The sequence below is a fragment of the Pleurodeles waltl genome, chromosome 1_2, assembly GCF_031143425.1.
Source record: "Pleurodeles waltl isolate 20211129_DDA chromosome 1_2, aPleWal1.hap1.20221129, whole genome shotgun sequence".
Classification (NCBI taxonomy): Eukaryota; Metazoa; Chordata; class Amphibia; order Caudata; family Salamandridae; genus Pleurodeles; species Pleurodeles waltl.
The window spans coordinates 962,082,692-962,101,923 of NC_090437.1; the positions used below are offsets into that span (position 1 = coordinate 962,082,692).

A 19,232-nucleotide genomic window follows, 5' to 3' on the forward strand; every position below is an offset into this window, starting at 1 on the left:
ACGTTTAAATAAGGACTATAATTAAAATACCCGCACTCCGTAATTCTACTCCAAGTTACTAAAGTAAAGTTTCGAAAATATCTCTTCCTTATTTTGACAACTGAGGTGGGGCGGGGTAGGGTGGGGAATAAATGATGTTTTCTGCTCCTCGTATTAATTGAAGTATCTCCTCCATGGGACTTCAAAAACGTAAGGTAATGTAGTGGGGATGTCCGGAGGAGATCATTTTTGTGTTGTTTGGATGGGAGTTCTCGTTTAAAGTGCATTTATGTGAATTTCATACCAGTTCCCATAATGAGACAGGACATAAATCTAGGAGGATGCTGGGAATTCCTTGTAGGAGGGCTTAATTTTAAGCATACTTCCTGTGTTGTTCTTTCTGTCTTGACGGTGGTGTGATCCACCTCATAAGAAGTGACAAGGCTGGCAGGTTTGGCCTTGGCAAGCTGTTGTGATGGTTACTTTTTTGTTTCTTTTTTTATCACAAGCATGTGCCAAAAAAGAAACTATGCAGCAGCTGAAATGTGGCTCCTCTATGGTTGTAATGCATATTTTAAATTTAAAAATCGTTTACTACTGTGGCTATTTTAATAGGGATTATAAAAAACAAACAAAAATAGCATGCCTTTAAATAGTAACATGGATTTTACTACTGTTTGTGAAGGAGAAAAGTATAAATCACAACTTAACCAAGAACTCAAATCGCAAGCTGTCACAATGTTACAATTTCACTGAATAACTTCTACTTTTACGAAAGTCACTGTTTAATGTGGTGCCAAAAGCATAGGCAAAAAATTGCTGTTTTTTAAAGTTATTCTAAACAAGCAATAGAACATAAAGCACATGTTACTCCAGCTTTGTCAATGAAGAGAAAATAACTACTTTTTGGTGGCAATGAACAATGTGTGCATGCACTGTGCAGTCACTAAGAACGTATGCTGCCAGGTAAAGCAGCCTGGTCCATGGCCAGTGTTATATGCAGTGGTGGGCAGAAGCAAAATGTGAATGACACCTGAACAGACCAATCAAGGAAGCTGTTGACCTAAAACCCCTCTGTGTACATATATAATGACTGAATTCTTTGGAAAAGCAATAGTCTGGGAACATCTGGGAAAAGCTGTCGCAAACGCCAAACATAAACATAACTATTCCTATTGATATTTATATTAATAAACGGCATGTTAGCTCCCTGAACCTTGTTCAAAAATGCAGTTGGTGAAAAAGGTCCAAAGTCACACAGGAAATGCATTTTGATGGTGGAATAGTTCTTTCAATGCTGAGTTAGAGGCATATCAGCTAGCATACAACATTTGCTAATGCTTGAAATTACTGTACATTTGTAAATATTATATCCTAGGATCTGCTGTGGCAAAAAGCCTGGATTTCTGAGATACAAAGTCTTGCAAACGAGTAACATTTACAACATGCACTGGGTTATTAAGAATCTGGTGCCAATGTGTTATAAAGAGCTTCTTAGGAAAAAAAATATTGTGAAATTAACACAGGAACACACCTGAATATGTCAGAGAATCGGAAAAGCCATGGTGTGGTCAATACAAATATTAGGCACAAGTAAATGTTTGAAAGAGTCCTATGTGAATATATGTGTGGATTAATCTACCATGACTTCTGATTGTTTGCAGCATGTCCCACTAAAACACTATTGTTATTTCTACATAGTTGGTGACAGCCTGGGCTCCAAGAAAACATGCTGGCATTTATGTGATTGTGCATAAGGCTCAGGCTGAAACATTGGTTGAGAGTGGTCTCAGCAGTGTTTCCAAGAATTACCAGGCGTGATCCCCAAACTGCATCTGTATTGGCTATGAGGATAGCTCCAACCCCTTTTCTAGAAATGCTTGTCCAGGCCCATTGCTAGTCCTGTTAGCCCCCTCTAGCCATTCAGGTCTAGATGGGTCCCTGACTGAACTTGACTTTTCATAGCTGAGTGACTGCTGTAGGTGCTCAGGCCCCTAAAAGCACCATCTGCACATGTGTGCATGCTACCCTTGCACAAGTGAGTAAACTAAGGGTTAGATGTAGTACTCCTTTTTGAGGTTTCAAATGGCCCAATTTGAAGAAAAAGGCATTTTGGCATGCATTAATCCCAAACTGCAAATACATACCAATTCGATATTTGGAAGGGGAGTGTTTAGGGCGTCCCTTCCAAATACGAATCATAATGGGATGTATGAATATTTTTATAAGCATTCTCTAAGGGGAGGGGACACCTTTTCATTTGCAAATGGGTTACCATCAACTTTGAATTGGTGGTAAAGTGCAAATGTTTTGCGACCACATTTCAGTCACAAAACATTCATACATCCCATTCAGCTTTGGCATTAGAAAGGGATTTCCTAACTGTGACCCTTCCAAATACCGAATCGGTATGTATTCGCAATTCCAAATTGAGATTCGGTAATATGAACCGAATCGTGATTTGGGACTAATACATACCAAAATGCTTTTTTGTGTTTGCGACCTCTAAAAAGGAATTGTACACCAAGGGCCATATGTACGAACACATTTTCCCATAGACACAGAATGGGCAAAACTGCTTGCTACATCTGGCCCTAGGCCCTAGTCCTTACTGTGTTTGGCTAATTGCGCCTGTACGTTAGTTCTCAGTGACTCGGAGTCAGTCTGCCTTTATCCAAAACACATTATTTAGCTGAGAGTAGTCTGCACAGGAGGCACCTTGGGCTGTATGTATCGCTGCAGTACTTGTGGATGCTGGTAGTCCGTGCTGTCAGCCCTTGTTCTTTGGGAACTGCTTGTTTGCATCTTTTATGTTATGTATGCCAGGCTTATGAGCGCCTTAGTCACCACTGGCTGTTGGATTGTCACTTCAGCAGCATTTCAGATCAAGCGCCATGAACTAACGTCACGTTGCAAAAGTGCGCTTTGCAAAAAAAAAAAAATCAAATTAAAAATAAAATAGGAGTGGATACCAGGCATTCCTATTCACGCACGCAGAAAACCGAGCTTGCATTTTTTTTTAACTGAAACCTTGCTATCCATTGGTATAAATATATTACCATAATTACTATGGGCGCCAACACGCTTTTGCCCTTTAACAGCAGGCAGGAAACATAAACAACAATTATGGACTTGCATCCTGGTCCAATCAGCCAAGGGCGTCGAACCCTTGAAACAAACAAGTTATATTCTAGAGCGTGGCAATCAGAAACGTTAGTCACTCGTTTGTTCGAGAAAGGACACTGGTTATCATTCATATGTGTCAGCAGGAGACCATAAAGGTGTCTATTTTTCAGCAAGGATTCGGTTTTTCAGGCTAATGAATAGACCCCAGTATCAAATAAAAAATGCATTCTTCAGAAGCTCCAGCGCTGTATGCGAAGGAAGCAGCTTGACATGCTGCGCCATAAAAGTGCGCAGGATAATTAGGACAGCTTTTTTCCCCTTATAATATTCGACAATCATCCTGGGGAATTCTAGATGCGACTTACTACCCAAGAAAAGGCCCAGGCGTTATTACCCGTTGTACTCAGGAGGATTGCGATTCTGCCAGGTTGAAATAAACAGCTGTGTAAACAATGCAAATATGCAGGTAATGAAGGGGAAAGAAGTTGGTTGTCGGAACACAACGTGGGTATTAAAATTGATAAATTAACAATAACTTGACCTTTCTGTGCGCAGTGCGCCCCCTGTGGCGCTGCAAACAAGTGTTATTGTTATCCAACTAAATAAATAGTGATCTTTTAATGTATCCTCTTAGAAGTATAAAAGACTGGGTTAGCCCTGTCTTGGATGCCAGATTGTGATCTGCATGTCACACGTAGGTCGATGAGTGCTTTAACTCAACCAGGTGTGACCCAGGTTTTTACAGTTGTATATAAAGAGGCTTAATTAAGTGATAGGTGGTAAGGTCTGGACAGTTGGCATACTGGATATATAGCTCAGAAGGCTATGTTGGTGCTCCTGGGCTTGCTGATCACAGTGTTGTTTCCTGGCAGGATCAGCTCCGCCTGTAGTTCTTGTTGCTTGAGCGTCAAGACAGAGTTTAGTTTGGGTGCGTAATATACAAATGGTAAATAGTATCACAGATTATAATTTTGAAAAAAAAACAGATCTCAAATACTAAAAAAAATGAGAGGTTTAAAAAGAAACTCCGATTAGATGATTGGATGTGCAGATATAACTTCTGCTAAATCTTTTACATGATTTCTCTGCTCTACAAACATTACTATTACCATATTTTAAAAACGATAAAGCATCTTAAGAATGGCTGAAATATTATCAGGGAAATGACAGATATAAAAAGAAACTCTAATTAGAAGTGTAAAAGTAAATATTGTTCCACCCAGGGCATGATTTTGTTTTGCTTTGTTAATTGACACCTTAAGAAATGTTTTACAAAAACTGACATTTTCCTAGCTTTGGTGTCAGAAAAGCTCGATTTTATTAAAGACAGGAGCCAAGTATTATGCAGTCTTTTCTTGCTTTAATTTCTACAGCAGCCAAGTAGGTACTACAATTCCCAAAGAGAAACTGATAAAACTACAAAGTGACATTATTAACCCCTTCACTGCCAGGCCTTTTCCCCCTCCTGTGCCAGGCCTTTTTTTGGCCATTTGGGGCAGTTCGCGCTTAGGCCCTCATAACCTTTTGTCCACATAAGCTAGCCAAGCCAAATTTGCGTCCTTTTTTTCCACCATCCTAGGGATTCTAGAGGTACCCAGACTTTGTGGGTTCCCCTGAAGGAGGCCAAGAGATTAGCCAAAATACAGTGACAATTTCGTTTTTTTTTTTAAAAATGGGAAAAAGTGGCTCTAGAAGAAGACTTGTGTTTTTTTCCCTGAAAATGGCATCAACAAAGGATTTACAGTGCTAAAATCACCAACTTCCCAGCTTTTAGGAACAGGCAGACTTGAATCAGAAAACACAATTTTTCAATACAAATTTGGCATTTTACTGGGACATACCCCATTTTTAAAAAATGTTGTGCTTTCAGCCTCCTTCCAGTCAGTGACAGAAATGGGTGTGAAACCAATGCTGGATCCCAGACCCCTAAACATTTCTGAAAAGTAGACACAATTCTGAATTCAGCAACCGGTCATTTGTGTAGATCCTACAAGGGTTTCCTACAGAAAATAACAACTGAAAAAGAAAAATATTGAAATTGAAGTGAAAAAAACAGCAATTTTTCTCTACGTTTTACTCTGTAACTTTTTCCTGCAATGTCAGATTTTCGAAAGCAATATACCGTTATGTCTGCTGGACTCCTCTGGTTGTGGAGATATATAGGGCTTGTAGGTTCATCAAGAACCTTCGGTACCCAGAGCCAATAAATGAGCTGCATCCTGCAGTGCGTTTTCATTCTATACCAGGTATACAGCAATTCATTTGCTGAAATATAAAGAGTGAAAAATAGCTATCAAGAAAACCTTTGTATTTCCAAAATGGGCACAAGATAAGGTGTTGAGGAGCAGTGGTTATTTGCACATCTCTGAATTCCGGGGTGACCATACTAGCATGTGAATTACAGGGCATTTCTCAAATAGATGTCTTTTTTACACACTCTCTTATATTTGGAAGGAAAAAATGTAGGGAAAGACAAGGGGCAATAACACTTGGTTTGCTATTCTATGTTTCCCCAAGTCTCCTGATAAAAATGATACCTCACTTGTGTGGGTAGGCCTAGCGCCCGCGACAGGAAATGCCCCAAAACACAACGTGGACACATCACATTTTTTTAATAAAAACAGAGGTGTTTTTTGCAAAGTACCTACCCATAGATTTTGGCCTCTAGCTCAGCCGGCACATAGAGAAACCTACCAAACCTGTGCATTTTTGAAAACTAGAGACCTAGGGGAATCCAAGATGGGGTGACTTGTGGGGCTCTGACCAGGTTCTGTTACCCAGAATCCTTTGCAAACCTCAAAATCTGTCTAAAAAAACACATTTTCCTCACATTTTGGTGACAGAAAGTTCTGGAATCTGAGAGGAGCCACAAATGTCCTTCCACCCAGCGTTCCCCCAAGTCTCCCGATAAAAATGATACCTCACTTGTGTGGCTAGTCCTAGCGCCTACTACAGGAAATGCCCCTAAACACAACGTGGACACATCACAATTTTTGACAGAAAACAGAGGTGTTTTTTGCAAAGTGCCTACCTGTAGATTTTGGCCTGTAGCTCAGCCGGCACCTAGGCAAACCTACCAAACCTGTGCATTTCTGAAAACTAGAGACCTAGTGGAATCCAAGATGGGGCGACTTGTGGGGCTCTGACCAGGTTCTGTTACCCAGAATCCTTTGCAAACCGAAAAATTTGGCTAAAAAAACACGCTTTCCTCACATTTCGCTGACAGAAAGTTCTGGAATCTGAGAGGAGCCACAAATTTCCTTCCACCCAGCGCTCCCCCAAGCCTCCCGGTAAAAATGGTACCTCACTTGTGTGGGTAGGCCTAGCGCCCGTGACAGGAAATGCCCCAAAACACAACGTGGACTCATCACATTTTTTTAAAGAAAACAGAGGTGTTTTTTGCAAAGTACCTACCTGTAGCTTTTGGCCTCTAGCTCAGCCGGCACCTAGGGAAACCTACCAAACCTGTGCATTTTTGAAAACTAGAGACGTAGGGGAATCCAAGATGGGGTGACTTGTGGGGCTCTGACCATGTTCTGTTACCCAGAATCCTTTGCAAACCTCAAAATTTGGCTAAAAAAACAATTTTTCCTCACATTTCCGTGACAGAAAGTTCTGGAATCTGAGAGGAGCCACAAATTTCCTTCCACCCAGCGTTCCCCCAAGTCTCCCGATAAAAATGATACCTCACTTGTGTGGGAAGACCTAGCGCCCGCGACAGGAAATGCCCCAAAACACAACGTGGACACATCACATTTTTTCACAGAAAACAGAGCTGTTTTTTGCAAAGTGCCTACCTGTGGATTTTGGCCTCTAGCTCAGCCGGCCCGGGGGGGGGGGGACCGAAATGGCCTAAAATAAATTTGCCCCCTCACCCCCCCCAATCCCACCCCGGGAGCGACCCTTGCCTACGGGGTCGCTCCCCTTGCGTGACATTGGCGCAAAAAAAAAATCCCCGGTGCCTAGTGGTTTCTGCCCCCTTGGGGGCAGATTGACTGAAAGTCCGCCAATCTGAACCCAAGGAAGGCAGAAATGGTGTAAATACAATTTGCCCCCCAGGGGAGCGACCCTTGCCTAATGGGTAGCTCCCCATCTAAAAAAAAAAAAAAAAAACACAAAAAAAACACAAAAATAACATTTGCCCTGGCGCCTAGAGGTTTCTGCCCCCCCCGGGAGCAGATCGTCCTAATAACAATAGGCCAATCTGCCCCCAGGGGGGGCAGAAATGGCCTAAAATAAATTTGCCCCCCCCACCCACCCCAAACCCCCCCGGGAGCGACCCTTGCCTACGGGGTCGCTCCCCCTGCGTGACATTGGCGCCAAAAAGAAATCCCCAGTGACTAGTGGTTTGACCTAAAATCGGCCAATCTGCCCCCAAGGGGGGCAGAAATGGTCTAAATACAATTTGCTCCCCCAGGGGAGCGGCCCTTGCCTAATGGGTCGCTCCCATCTCTAAAAAAAAAAAAAAACACACATTTTTTTTTTGCCCTGGCGTTTAGAGGTTTCTGCCCCCCCTGGTGGCAGATCGGCCTAATAATAGGTCGATCTGTCCCCAGGGGGGGCAGAAATGGCCTAAAATAAATTTGCCTCCCACCCCCCCAACCCTTCCCCCTCCCGAGCGAGCCTTGCCTACGGGGACGCTCCCCATGCGTGACATTGGCGCAAAAAAAAAATCCCCGGTGCCTAGTGGTTTCTGCCCACCTTGGGGGCAGATTGGCATAGCAAAAATAGTCCGGGGCAGAAATGGTCTAAATACAATTTGCCCCCCAGGGGAGCGACCCTTGCCTAATGGGTCACTCCCCATCTAAAAAAAACCAAACAAACAAAAAAAAAACACACAAAAAAAATGTGCCCTTGCGTCTAGAGGTTTCTGCCCCCCCTATGGGCAGATCGGCCTAATAATAGGCCGATCTGCCCCCAGAGGGGGCAGAAATGGGCTAAAATAAATTTAGCCCCCCAACCCCTCTCTTTCGATCACGCTGGAAGCGATGGGAGGAGGCCCTCTGTGATTGTCAGCACGCGATGCGCGCTGACGTCACGGGGGTGGGGGGTGGAAGGGGTGGAAGGGGAAGGGCTTCCCCTTCCATCCCTGCCTTGGGGATGTGGGTGGGGAGCACAGACCCAGTTCCCGGGTGTAGGACGAGGTGACCTCGTCCAAGGCACCCAAGTGGTTAAAGAGAACAACCAATAGGACGTTGAGTATAATTATAACTATATTGACTGAGAACAACAAGTCCTCTTTTCTTGTTGCAAGAACTAAATATGTGTATAAGTAACAAACAAAACAGCATGAAAAAATAGTCAACGTGGCGAAAAGGTCCATAAAACAGTCTTTAACCTGTACTGTGCCTTGGACGAGGTGACCTCGTCCAAGGCATCAGTTCCCGTGTGCCTTGGACGAGGTCACCTCGTCCAAGGCACAGGAACTGGGGGGAGCACTAGTGCTTCCCACCTGTGCTCCCCACCCACCCCCCCAAGGCAGGGATGGAAGGGGAAGCCCTTCCCCTTCCACCCCCGACACCCCCACCCCCCTGTGACGTCAGTGCGCGAACGCGCGCTGATTTGTCACAGGGCCTCCCCCATCGCGCTGGAACCTCAGCTTCCAGCGCAATCGAAAGAGAAATGCAATTTCTCTTTCGATCACGTGGGGGAGGCCCGGAGAGGCTTCAAAGGGAAGGAAATGTATTTCCTTCCCTTTGAAGTCTCTCCAAGCGTTTCAAAACACCCACTAGACACCAGTGGCATAAGGGAGCGACCCCTTGGGCATGGGTCGCTCCCAATGGGAGGCATTTTTTAGGAAGGCCTTTTCTGCCCTCCCTGGGGGCAAATCGGCCTGTTATTAGGCTGATCTGCCACCGGGGGGGCAGAAACCACTAGGCACCGAGGATTTTTTTTTTGGCACCAATGTCACGCAGGGGGAGCGACCCCGAAGGCAAGGGTCTCTCCCGTTGGGGGCAAATTTATTTTAGGCCATTGGGGGCAGAAACCTCTAGGAGCCAGGGCAATTTTTTTTTTTGTGTTTTTTGTTTTGTTTGTTTGTTTTTTTAGAGATGGGGAGCGACCCATTAGGCAAGGGTCGCTCCCGTGTGGGGCAAATTGTATTTAGACCACTAGGCACCGGGGATTTTTTTTTTTGGCGCCAATGTCACGCAGGGTGAGCGACCCCGTAGGCAAGGGTCACTCCCAGGGGGTTGTTGGGGGGGCAAATTTATTTTAGGCCATTTCTGCCCCCCCTGGGGGCAGATCGGCCTATTATTAGGCCGATTTGCCCCCAGGGGGGGCAGAAACCTCTAGGCGCCAGGGCAAATTTTTTTTGTTGTGTTTTTTTGTGTTTGTTCGTTTTTTTAGAGATGGGGAGCGACCCATTAGGCAAGGGTCGCTCCCCTGGGGGGCAAATTGTATTTAGACCTTTTTTGCCCCCCTTGGGGGCAGATTGGGCGATTTTAGGTCAATCTGCCCCCAAGGGGGCAGAAAACACTAGGCACCGTGGATTTTTGTTTTGGCGCAGAGGGAGCGACCCCGTAGGCAAGGGTCACTCCCGGGGGATTGTTGGGGGGGCAAATTTATTTTAGGCCATTTCTGCCCCCCCTGGGAGCAGATCGGCCTCTTGTTAAGCCGATCTGCCCCCAGGGGGGGCAGAAACCTCTAGACGCCAGGTCAATTTTTTTATTTTTTTTGTGTTTGTTTGTTTTTTTAGAGATGGGGAGCGACCCATTAGGCAAGGGTCGCTCCCCTGGGGGGCAAATTGTATTTAGACCATTTCTACCCCCCTTGGGGGCAGGGTGGCCGATTTTAGGTCAATCTGCCCCCAAGGGGGCAGAAACCACTAGGCACTGGGGATTTATTTTTGGCGCCAATGTCACGCTGGGGGAGCGATCCCATAGGCAAGGGTCAGTCCCGGGGAGGGGGGTTGGGGGGCAAATTTATTTTAGGCCATTTCTCCATTTCTGCCCCCCTGAGGCCGGCTGAGCTAGAGGCCAAAATCCACAGGTAGGCACTCTGCAGAAAACACATCTGTTTTCTGTGAAAAAATGTGATGTGTCCACGTTGTGTTTTGGGCCATTTCCTTTTGTGGGCGCTAGGCCTACCCACACAAGTGAGGTACCATTTTTATCAAGAGACTTAGGGGAACGCACGGTGGAAGGAAATTTGTGGCTCCTCTCAGATTTCAGAACTTTCTGTCACCGAAATGAGAGGAAAAAGTGTTTTTTTGGCCAAATTGTGATGTTTGCAAAGGATTCTGGGTAACAGAACCTGGTCAGAGCCCCACAAGTCACCCCATCGTAGATTCCCCTGGGTTTCTTTCTAGTTTTCAAAAATGCTCTGGTTTGCTAGGTTTCCCCAGGTGCCGGCTGAGCTAGAGGCCAAAATCCACAGGTAGGCACTGTTTTCTATGAAAAAATGTGATGTGTCCACGTTGTGTTTTTTGCCATTTCCTTTTGTGGGCTCCTCTCAGATTCCACAACTTTCTGTCACCGAAATGAGTGGAAAACATGTTTTTTTAGCCAAATTTTGAGGTTTGCAAAGGATTCTGGGTAACAGAACCTGGTCAGAGCCCCACATGTCACCCCATCTTAAATTCCCCTAGGTCCCTAGTTTAAAAAAATGCAGAGGTTTGGTAGGTTTCCCTAGGTGCCGGCTGAGCTAGAGGCCAAAATCTACAGGTAGGCACTTTGCAAAAAACACCTCTGTTTTCTTTAAAAAAATGTGATGTGTCCACGTTGCGTTTTGGGGCATTTCCTGTCGCGGGCGCTAGGCCTACCCACACAAGTGAGGTATCATTTTTATCGGGAGACTTGTGGGAACGCTGGGTGGAAGGAAATTTGTGGCTCCTCTCTAATTCCAGAACTTTCTGTCACCAAAATGTGAGGAAAAGTTGTTTTTTTAGCCAAATTTTGAGGTTTGCAAAGGATTCTGGGTAACAGAACCTGGTCAGAGCCCCACAAGTCACCCCATCTTGGATTCCCCTAGGTCTCTAGTTTTAAAAAATGCACAGGTTTGGTAGGTTTCCCTAGGTGTCGGCTGAGCTAGAGGCCAAAATCTACAGGTAGGCCTTTGCAAAAAACACCTCTGTTTTCTTTCAAAAAATGTGATGTGTCCACGTTGCGTTTTGGGGCATTTCCTGTCGCGGGCGCTAGGCCTACCCACACAAGTGAGGTATCATTTTTATCGGGAGACTTGGGGGAACATAGATCAGCAAAACAAGTGTTATTGCCTCTTGTCTTTCTCTACATTTTTTTCTTCCAAATATAAGAGAGTGTGTAAAAAAGACATCTATTTGAGAAATGCCCTGTAATTCACATGCTAGTATGGTCACCCTGGAACTCAGAGATGTGCAAATAACCACTGCTCCTCAACACCTTATCTTGTGCCTATTTTGGTAATACAAAGGTTTTCTTGATAGCTATTTTTCACTCTTTATATTTCAGCAAATGAATTGCTGTATACCCGGTATAGAATGAAAACGCACTGCAGGGTGCAGCTCATTTATTGGCTCTGGGTACCTAGGGTTCTTGATGAACCTACAAGCCCTATATATCCCCAAAACCAGAGGAGTCCAGCAGACGTAACGGTATATTGCTTTCGAAAATCTGACATTGCAGGAAAAAGTTACAGAGCAAAATGTAGAGAAAAATTGCTGTTTTTTTACCTCAATTTCAATATTTTTCTTTTTCAGTTGTTATTTTCTGTAGGAAACCCTTGTAGGATCTACACAAATGACCCCTTGCTGAATTCAGAATCTTGTCTACTTTTCAGAAATGTTTAGTTGTCTGGGATCCAGCATTGGTTTCATGCCCATTTCTGTCACTGACTGGAAGGAGGCTGAAAGCACAACATTTTTTAAAAATGGGGTATGTCCCAGTAAAATGCCAAATTTGTGTTGAAAAATTTAGTTTTCTGATTCAAGTGTGCCTGTTCCTGAAAGCTGGGAAACTGGTGATTTTAGCACCGCAAACCCTTTGTTGATGCCATTTTCAGGGAAAAAGCCACAAGCCTTCTTCTGCAGCCACTTTTTCCCATTGTTTTAAAAAAAACGAAATTTTCACTGTATTTTGGCAAATTTCTTGGCCTCCTTCAGGGGAACCCACAAAGTCTGGGTACCTCTAGAATCCCTAGGATGTTGGAAAAAAAGGACACAAATTTGGCTTGGCTAGCTTATGTGGACAAAAAGTTATGAGTGCAAACTGCCCCAGGCGAAGGGGTTAAACTGATGAGATGCGGAACGATTCCAGGGAGAAGATCCATTGAGGAAGAATTCCGGTGCGAATGGAAGAAAACCATGTGAACTAGGAGGAGCCAACGCCGAGAGAGGGAGTTGGAACTGTAACAGAAGAACAGGGAAGGGTTAATAAAAATGGTGGGATAATACTCGCCTCCGTGTCTTTAATAAAATCTAGCCTTTCTGCAACCAAGGCTAGGAAAATCTCAATTTTATTACAAGACCGGAGGGTCATATTATGCATGTTCAAAGCATAGAAACAACAGAATCAGAAACATATGAAATTGTTTTAAAATAAAAAGTTGTTAACGTGTTTTCATTAGACCAATTTGCAGATTTGAGAATATCCTGCAGAGAAGCTCCAGCCCAGAAAGCCCGAGAGGCCATCAACCCTCTGGCTGAATGGGCGCCGAATGAGTCTATGTTAATCCCCGCTAGGTACATGATCCATTTAACCCAAAGGGTCAAAGTAGGGGAGGAAACAGGGTTGTGGGGTTTTTGGAAACAAAAGAGCAGTTGGGAAGACGAGAATGATCTAGAATCTGCAGTACGAGCTACATAACTCTTTAAACAATTTCCAACACACAATTTGGGTTGAGAGGTAAAAAACGGATAATGATTAGAAGCTAAGTTACTTTTAGTGTGTCTCCGAACCTGAAAAGAAACACCCAAAGGAGAGAAGATGAAAAAGGTAACATCCAATGATTTAACATTTGAAACGCGTTTTAAAGATATAAAACATAAAAGCATTGTTAATTTAGCAGAAAGTTGTTTAAGAGAAAGAAATGCATTCTCTGGGCAAGCAATGAAAAATTTTAACACCAAATTAACATCCCACATTATGTTATATTTAGGAGATGGAGGAATAACATAATTTACTCCCTTTAATAGCTGGCAAATCAGAGGATGTTCATCGATCGGTCTGCCACTGACTCTGTAATGTTCAGCTGAAATTGCTGATCTGTAAGTATTGATAGTGCGGTAAGCTTTACCCTGCGATGCCAAGGATGTCGGGAAGTTTACCACCAATACTACACCAGCTGAAAAGGGATCTGAATTCCTGTCCATACATCAGCTGCACCAAGCGGGCCATGCAAATTTATAGGCTCTCGAGATACCAGGGGCCCTAGACTGTTGGATGAGCTTGATAGCATCCTCCAAAATTCCTGGGGTTCTCCAGGACGACCCAAAATCTTCCAAGTAATGAGAAAAAGGGATTTGTCGAGAACCATATAGTGTTGCCGACCCCGAGGATCCAGCAGTAAGTTGGGGAAAGGAGGAAGCCAGACAGGGCGGTTGGTTACCAGTTTCAACAGAGTTGGGTACCAAGGTTGCACTTGCCAAAAAGGTGTTATGAGAACTAGTGAAGATTGCTGCCTGTGTGCATGAGTAAGGACCTGAGGAATGAGAAGGAAAGTAGGAAAAGCATAAAGAAGAGTTAGCGGCCAATTTTGGAGGAAAGCGTCTGTAGCCAGGGCTTGTGGATCAGGGCTCCAACTGAAAAAGGAAGGAAGGTGAAAATGGAGGCGAAAGGTAAAAAGATCTATTGACATACTGCCAAGGATGGAAGTAAGACAATTGAACACTGAAGGATGCAGTTGCCAATCGCTGGAATCCTGGAGATGTCTGAAATACCAGTCTGCCACTGTATTTAAACTTCCTGGTAGGTAAACTTCTTTGACTGAGATGTTTCAATGTAAATAATATTCCAAAAGATGTTTCGCTAGGATTGCTAAAATCTTGGATCTGGTGCCTCCAAGATGGTTGATATGTCGGACAGCAGTTGAGTTGTCCATCCTGAGAAGAATGGTGCAACTTACTCTTTCTTTTGTAAAGGATCGGATGGTAAAGGAACCTGCAAGCATCTCTAAACTGTTTATGTGCAAGAAGGACTCCCTCTGAGACCATTTGCCTCCAGTCGAGAACCGACCACACCTTGTGCCCCAACCAGTCCGACTTGCATTGGATTCTAATACAAGATCTGGGCAGCAGAGAAGATTGTTCTCCCATTCCAGGCATCTAAGTGGGTCAGCCACCACAGGAGCTCTTCTCTGGACTCCGAGTCTAGAGAAACTGGATAGGAATAAGCAAGACCTTTGTGAAGATGTCAAATCTTTAACGTTGGAGAGCGCGATAAGGAAGAGGGCCTGGAAAGATTGCCTGAATAAAAGAAGCAAGAAGCCCCACCAGGTGAGCCAGAGTCCTGAGAGAGATGTGAGGAAGGGATAATAATTGATGATTTTTACTTCTTTACAAGAGTGACCTTGTGTTGGGGAAGTTAAAGAATAGATCGGGTAGTGTCTTTGAGAAAACCTAGAAATTCCAGCTTTTGAGTTGGAATGATTTGAAAATTGATGAGAAATACTAATTTGAGGAGAAGATTTTGACAAAGATGTAAGTGATAAAGAAGAAGATCTCTGTCCTGTGCCAAAAGGAGAAAGTCATCTAGGTAAAGGATCAAACGTACTCCATGAGATCGGAGGAAAGCCGCTACTGGCTTGAGAATCTTGGTGAAACACCAAGGGGCTGAGGAGAGGCCAAAAGGAAGAACTTTGTACTGATAAAAAGAATCTCCCTATTGAAATTGGAGATATTTCCTGTGAGAAGGATGAATTGGTACAGTAAGGTAAGCATCTTGAAGATCTAATTTGACCAACCAATCGTTTTGCAGTAAAATGTCCCTGAGATGCAGCATAGTTTCCATCTTGAAATGGTGATAAACTACAAAGTTTTGAAGCTCTTTAGGTTCAGAATGAGTTTAAACTTTTGGTTCTTTTTCTGAACCAAGAAGATGGTGCTGAGAGAACTGGTTATATGGCACGTTTCATGAGGAGAGACTGGATCTCGCTGTGGAGGAGTTGATGTTGATCTTGAAAAAACAAGGGGAAGAGGGAAATTGGATTGTATTGGAGGTTGATAAAACTCTAAGAGGTAACCCTGAATAGATTGAATCACCCAGGGATCTGTTGTGAGAAGAAACCTTGAATCTACAAATAAGACCAGTCTGCCTCCTACGGGAGGAGGGCCAGAATTGAAAACACTTAGCAGAAAATTGTTCTCCTTTGTTAGAATAGCCTCTGGTATGGTATCCTCTTATCAGCGGGGATATAAGTGAGACTTGTATCCTGAGTAGGTCTCAGGCTGACTCTGCTGATTGAAGGAGTCTCTGTTGGGGTCTTGACCCCTGGCGGAGCGGCCGGCAAAGTGACTCCTGCCTTTGCCGGCCCTGGAGAAAACCTGTGAAGAAAAAATATTTTTTAAAGAAAGTTAGGCCTTATACAAGGTGGCCAAGGTAGAGACAAATTTGCCTAGATCCTTAATAAATGAGTCTCTGAATAATAATCCTTTAGGCAAAGGGCCCTCTTCCTTAGAGGCCAAAGACACCAGTTTGGGGTCAATCTTCAGTAGGAGACTTTTCCTTCTTTAGATACTTAATTGAGTATTTGCATTGCCAAGTATACAAATAGCATGTTGGGCCCAATTGGAAAGTAGAACAGGTTCTATCGTTGATTGTTCCATTTTGGCCTCTTCTGGCAAATCAAAAATCCTAGTGAGAGGATCCACCAAGTCCAACAGTTTATCTTGGCAATTAGACCAAGCTCTATCCACCCCTTTTTTGGGGTCCTTTCCGAAACATGATAATATTTGGATCAATAGCAGGGGTAACCGTAATGTTGTTGGGTAAGGAAGAACGGGGACATTCCGACTTCAATTAATTCCTGGTAACCTTATTGTGACCGGGGCCCGCGTGGAAGGAATACTCTAACGCCCTGTTCCGGTGTACCAGTGTTTTATTGGATTAAGGTGGTAATTGGTGAGTTAAGGTACAGGTATGTTTAAGGTTTTCTTCTTGGGCGGTGGGTGGAATGGCTGTTTCTGATGTGGTATCTTCTTCACTCGTCTCTCTCTTTGTTTTTTTGGCGTACAGGTGTCCCCGGGAAGTACATGTGGAGAGAACAGAGGAAATATGGTAAGTGGTCAGGTAGCCTTTGGTTTTCGGTCTTTTTATTCTATTTTCTTCCTGTCTTTCTCTTTCTTAACAGCTTTTTTTTATCTGTTTCTCTTCTGTTTTCTGTCTTTTCTATGCGCTGTCCTGGAATGGTCTGCTTGGCCTTATTATAGTGCTCAGTGCCTCTTTTCCTTTTCTTTGGTGCCTCTGCCGTTTTGTGCGCAGTGCCTTTAAAGTGCAATTGTCTACTAAAAGTGCTTCATGGTGCTCAATTGGTGGTGTGTCTGTTTCCCCCCCTCCCTCCTTTCAGTGCCCGTTTTGTTCCTTTTTTTTTCCTTTTAGTTATCCCCTTCTGCTTCCCCCCCCTTTACATACAGTTCTCTCACACTCTCTCTCTCTCTCTCGTTTTCTCACAGGTATGTGATCCCACGCACCTGGAGGTGCCACGCTTCTCCAGAAGCGTGGTGGGTGGTAGCGTTCCGTCCTCCCGGTTGCCTGTCTCAGCTGAACCCGTCAGATGCCTCCGGTTGTCTTTCTGAGTAGAAGTCAGGAGTCGCTGTTTCCCGTGTCTCGAGGCACCACCACTCTCCTTCTCCTTCGTCCTTCGTCCTTCTGATGAGCGTTTTCCTTCTCCTCTCCTGGTCGAGTTTCTTCCTCCCCCTCCTGTGGTCGTTCGTTTGTGTCTTCCGAACCGCCGACATCTGCGAGTGCTGCCAGTGGCAGTTTTGACCTCTCAGCAGCCCGCCATTCATGACCATCCCACCAATCACGGGACGGGAGGCGGGTCAGACTACGAGCACCAGGGGCAGAGTCGACACAAGTCAGGGATGTGTGCAGGCGATCGCAATCCAGCCAGTCACACTTATCCATTGCATTGCATAAATAGAAGGAAACATAGGGGGTTATTCCAACTTTGGAGGAAGTGGTAATCCGTCCCAAAAGTGACGGTAAAGTGACGGATATACCACCAGCCGTATTACGAGTCCATTATATCCTATGGAACTCGTAATACGGCTGGTGGTAAATCCGTCACATTTGGGACGGATTACCACCTCCTCCAAAGTTGGAATAACCCCCATAGTCTGCGACATGGTCAGCGGAAAACCATTCTTTAGATTAGGGTGTACCATGAAAGAAGGGCCGAACATAGGTTCATCTAAATGGTCCACTAAAACATGAGACACAGGGTGAACGACACCACCATCAGGAGGAGAAATTCTTTGCTTTTTCTCTGGAGGCCCATCTAAGTCATCCGTGTGACTAAAAGAGTCAAAGTCATCATCAGTGTCTCTTAACTGTATAATATGTAGGGGGCAGGAAGGGGGCCCGACTTAGAAACCTCTCGGGTGGGAGGACCAAACAAAACAGAAACACCTTTAGAGGGCCCAGGAAGGGTGGGCGAACGTTTATTGCCCCTGGCAGAGGGCTAGTCATTGGCAGAAATCATTGTAGACAAAGAGGCTTCTAAATTCTTAGAAATGTCCAACATAGAAACAGATACAGCCTGTTGAACAGAGTCTTTAATAAAATACTTTAGACTCTCTTTAAATATTTGAGATTCTTCTTCCTCAGACATACTGAGAGAAAAAACGAAATAACAAAATTGCAATAAAAATCTAAATATCTGTCGGTAAAAAAAGGGGTTAAAAATGAGAAAGATAGAAAGGGGAGTGGCTTGGAGGAGAGGCGTGTAAACCAAACAGACTGAGTCTTGCCGCTGTAATGGGGAAGGTTGGGCCTAACTAGGCCACTCCTATGAAGGAGTAACCCGAGGGAAAAACTCTGTGTCAAGAAATATCGACCGGAGTGAGCAGAGCAGCAAAAAACCTGAGGAGAAACACGCAGGAACAAACGAAGGTGCAGCAGCCCAGCGGGTCTCCCAATGGCACAATGACGACCGTTACGAGACGCGCTGCAACCTCCAAGTGTTAGAGCATGGGACAACAATTAAAGGTATCAAGCAATATTATATGAAAACAAACATATAATCGAAGAATAAATACATCGTACCAGCAAACAAACGGACAAAGGTGAAAGTACTTATCTTGACTGCAAGCAGTTCTCTTTCATAATGTCACTTTGTAGTTTTAGCATTTTCTCTTTGGTAAATGTGGTTCTTACTGCTGTAGAAATTAACGCAAGAATAGACTGCATAATATGAGCCTTCGGTCTTGTCATTAAATTAAGTGACGCTTGACACTTCAATTTGAGCCACATTCATTTCCTTTTTTAGGTCTGGCTCCAGACAGCTTTAACTGTGTCTGAGCCTTCATGTCAACACAGCATAGAACATACAGCAAAGGTCAGCCCCAGTCAGCCCACTAAAGGCATTGTCTCATTGGGGTGTCTGTCATGGCATTTTGAGTGTCTTTACTACATTTTCTTTGTTACCCCTCCTTCATTGGCGAGTAGTACACATAGTATCTTTCAAATAGTGAGGGACAAGAATAAAAAAAACTGTACTATGCATCATTGACTGGGCGAGCACTGATCACACATGATTATGAGAAGAGTCCTCTCATGTAGAATGACCACTGCTTGAATATGATGATGTGGCAAACTTAGCTGAGATTTCTCTTGTAGTGTGATATGATCACTGCTTCCCATTCAGCAATTAGTGATATCATTTTTTTAATTTTCCTGTACCATTACGGTGTGTGCCTCTCTCATGTGTTAGCCTCCTCACAAATCCTATTGCATCACGGCAGTTCTGCTCACTGTGCTGTGCATATAACAAGCAGAGTTCCCGGAGACTCCCCTGCAACACCCCATGGGCCGTGTCGTTACTACCGCCTTCAGTGGCTGGGCCTATATGTTTGCTTTTAGCACCATCCAGTTGTGAGCTATGAAGCCAAGACTCTGGGGAGATAGCTCTGCCTTCCTCCCGGCTGCAACTTGGCCCCAGGAACCTTGGCCACTAGTATTGCTTTGAAGAGGATAAGGCTTGCCAAGACACAC

The 19,232-nt window shown here is 44.3% G+C and overlaps 1 protein-coding gene across 1 annotated transcript in view; it reads left to right on the plus strand.

Moving 5' to 3' along the window:
* Window positions 1-19,232, plus strand: part of LOC138246379 (cyclic nucleotide-binding domain-containing protein 2-like) — a 1,069,494-nt gene that overhangs the window by 821,304 nt on the left and 228,958 nt on the right. The gene's annotated exons all lie outside the window — the stretch shown is intronic.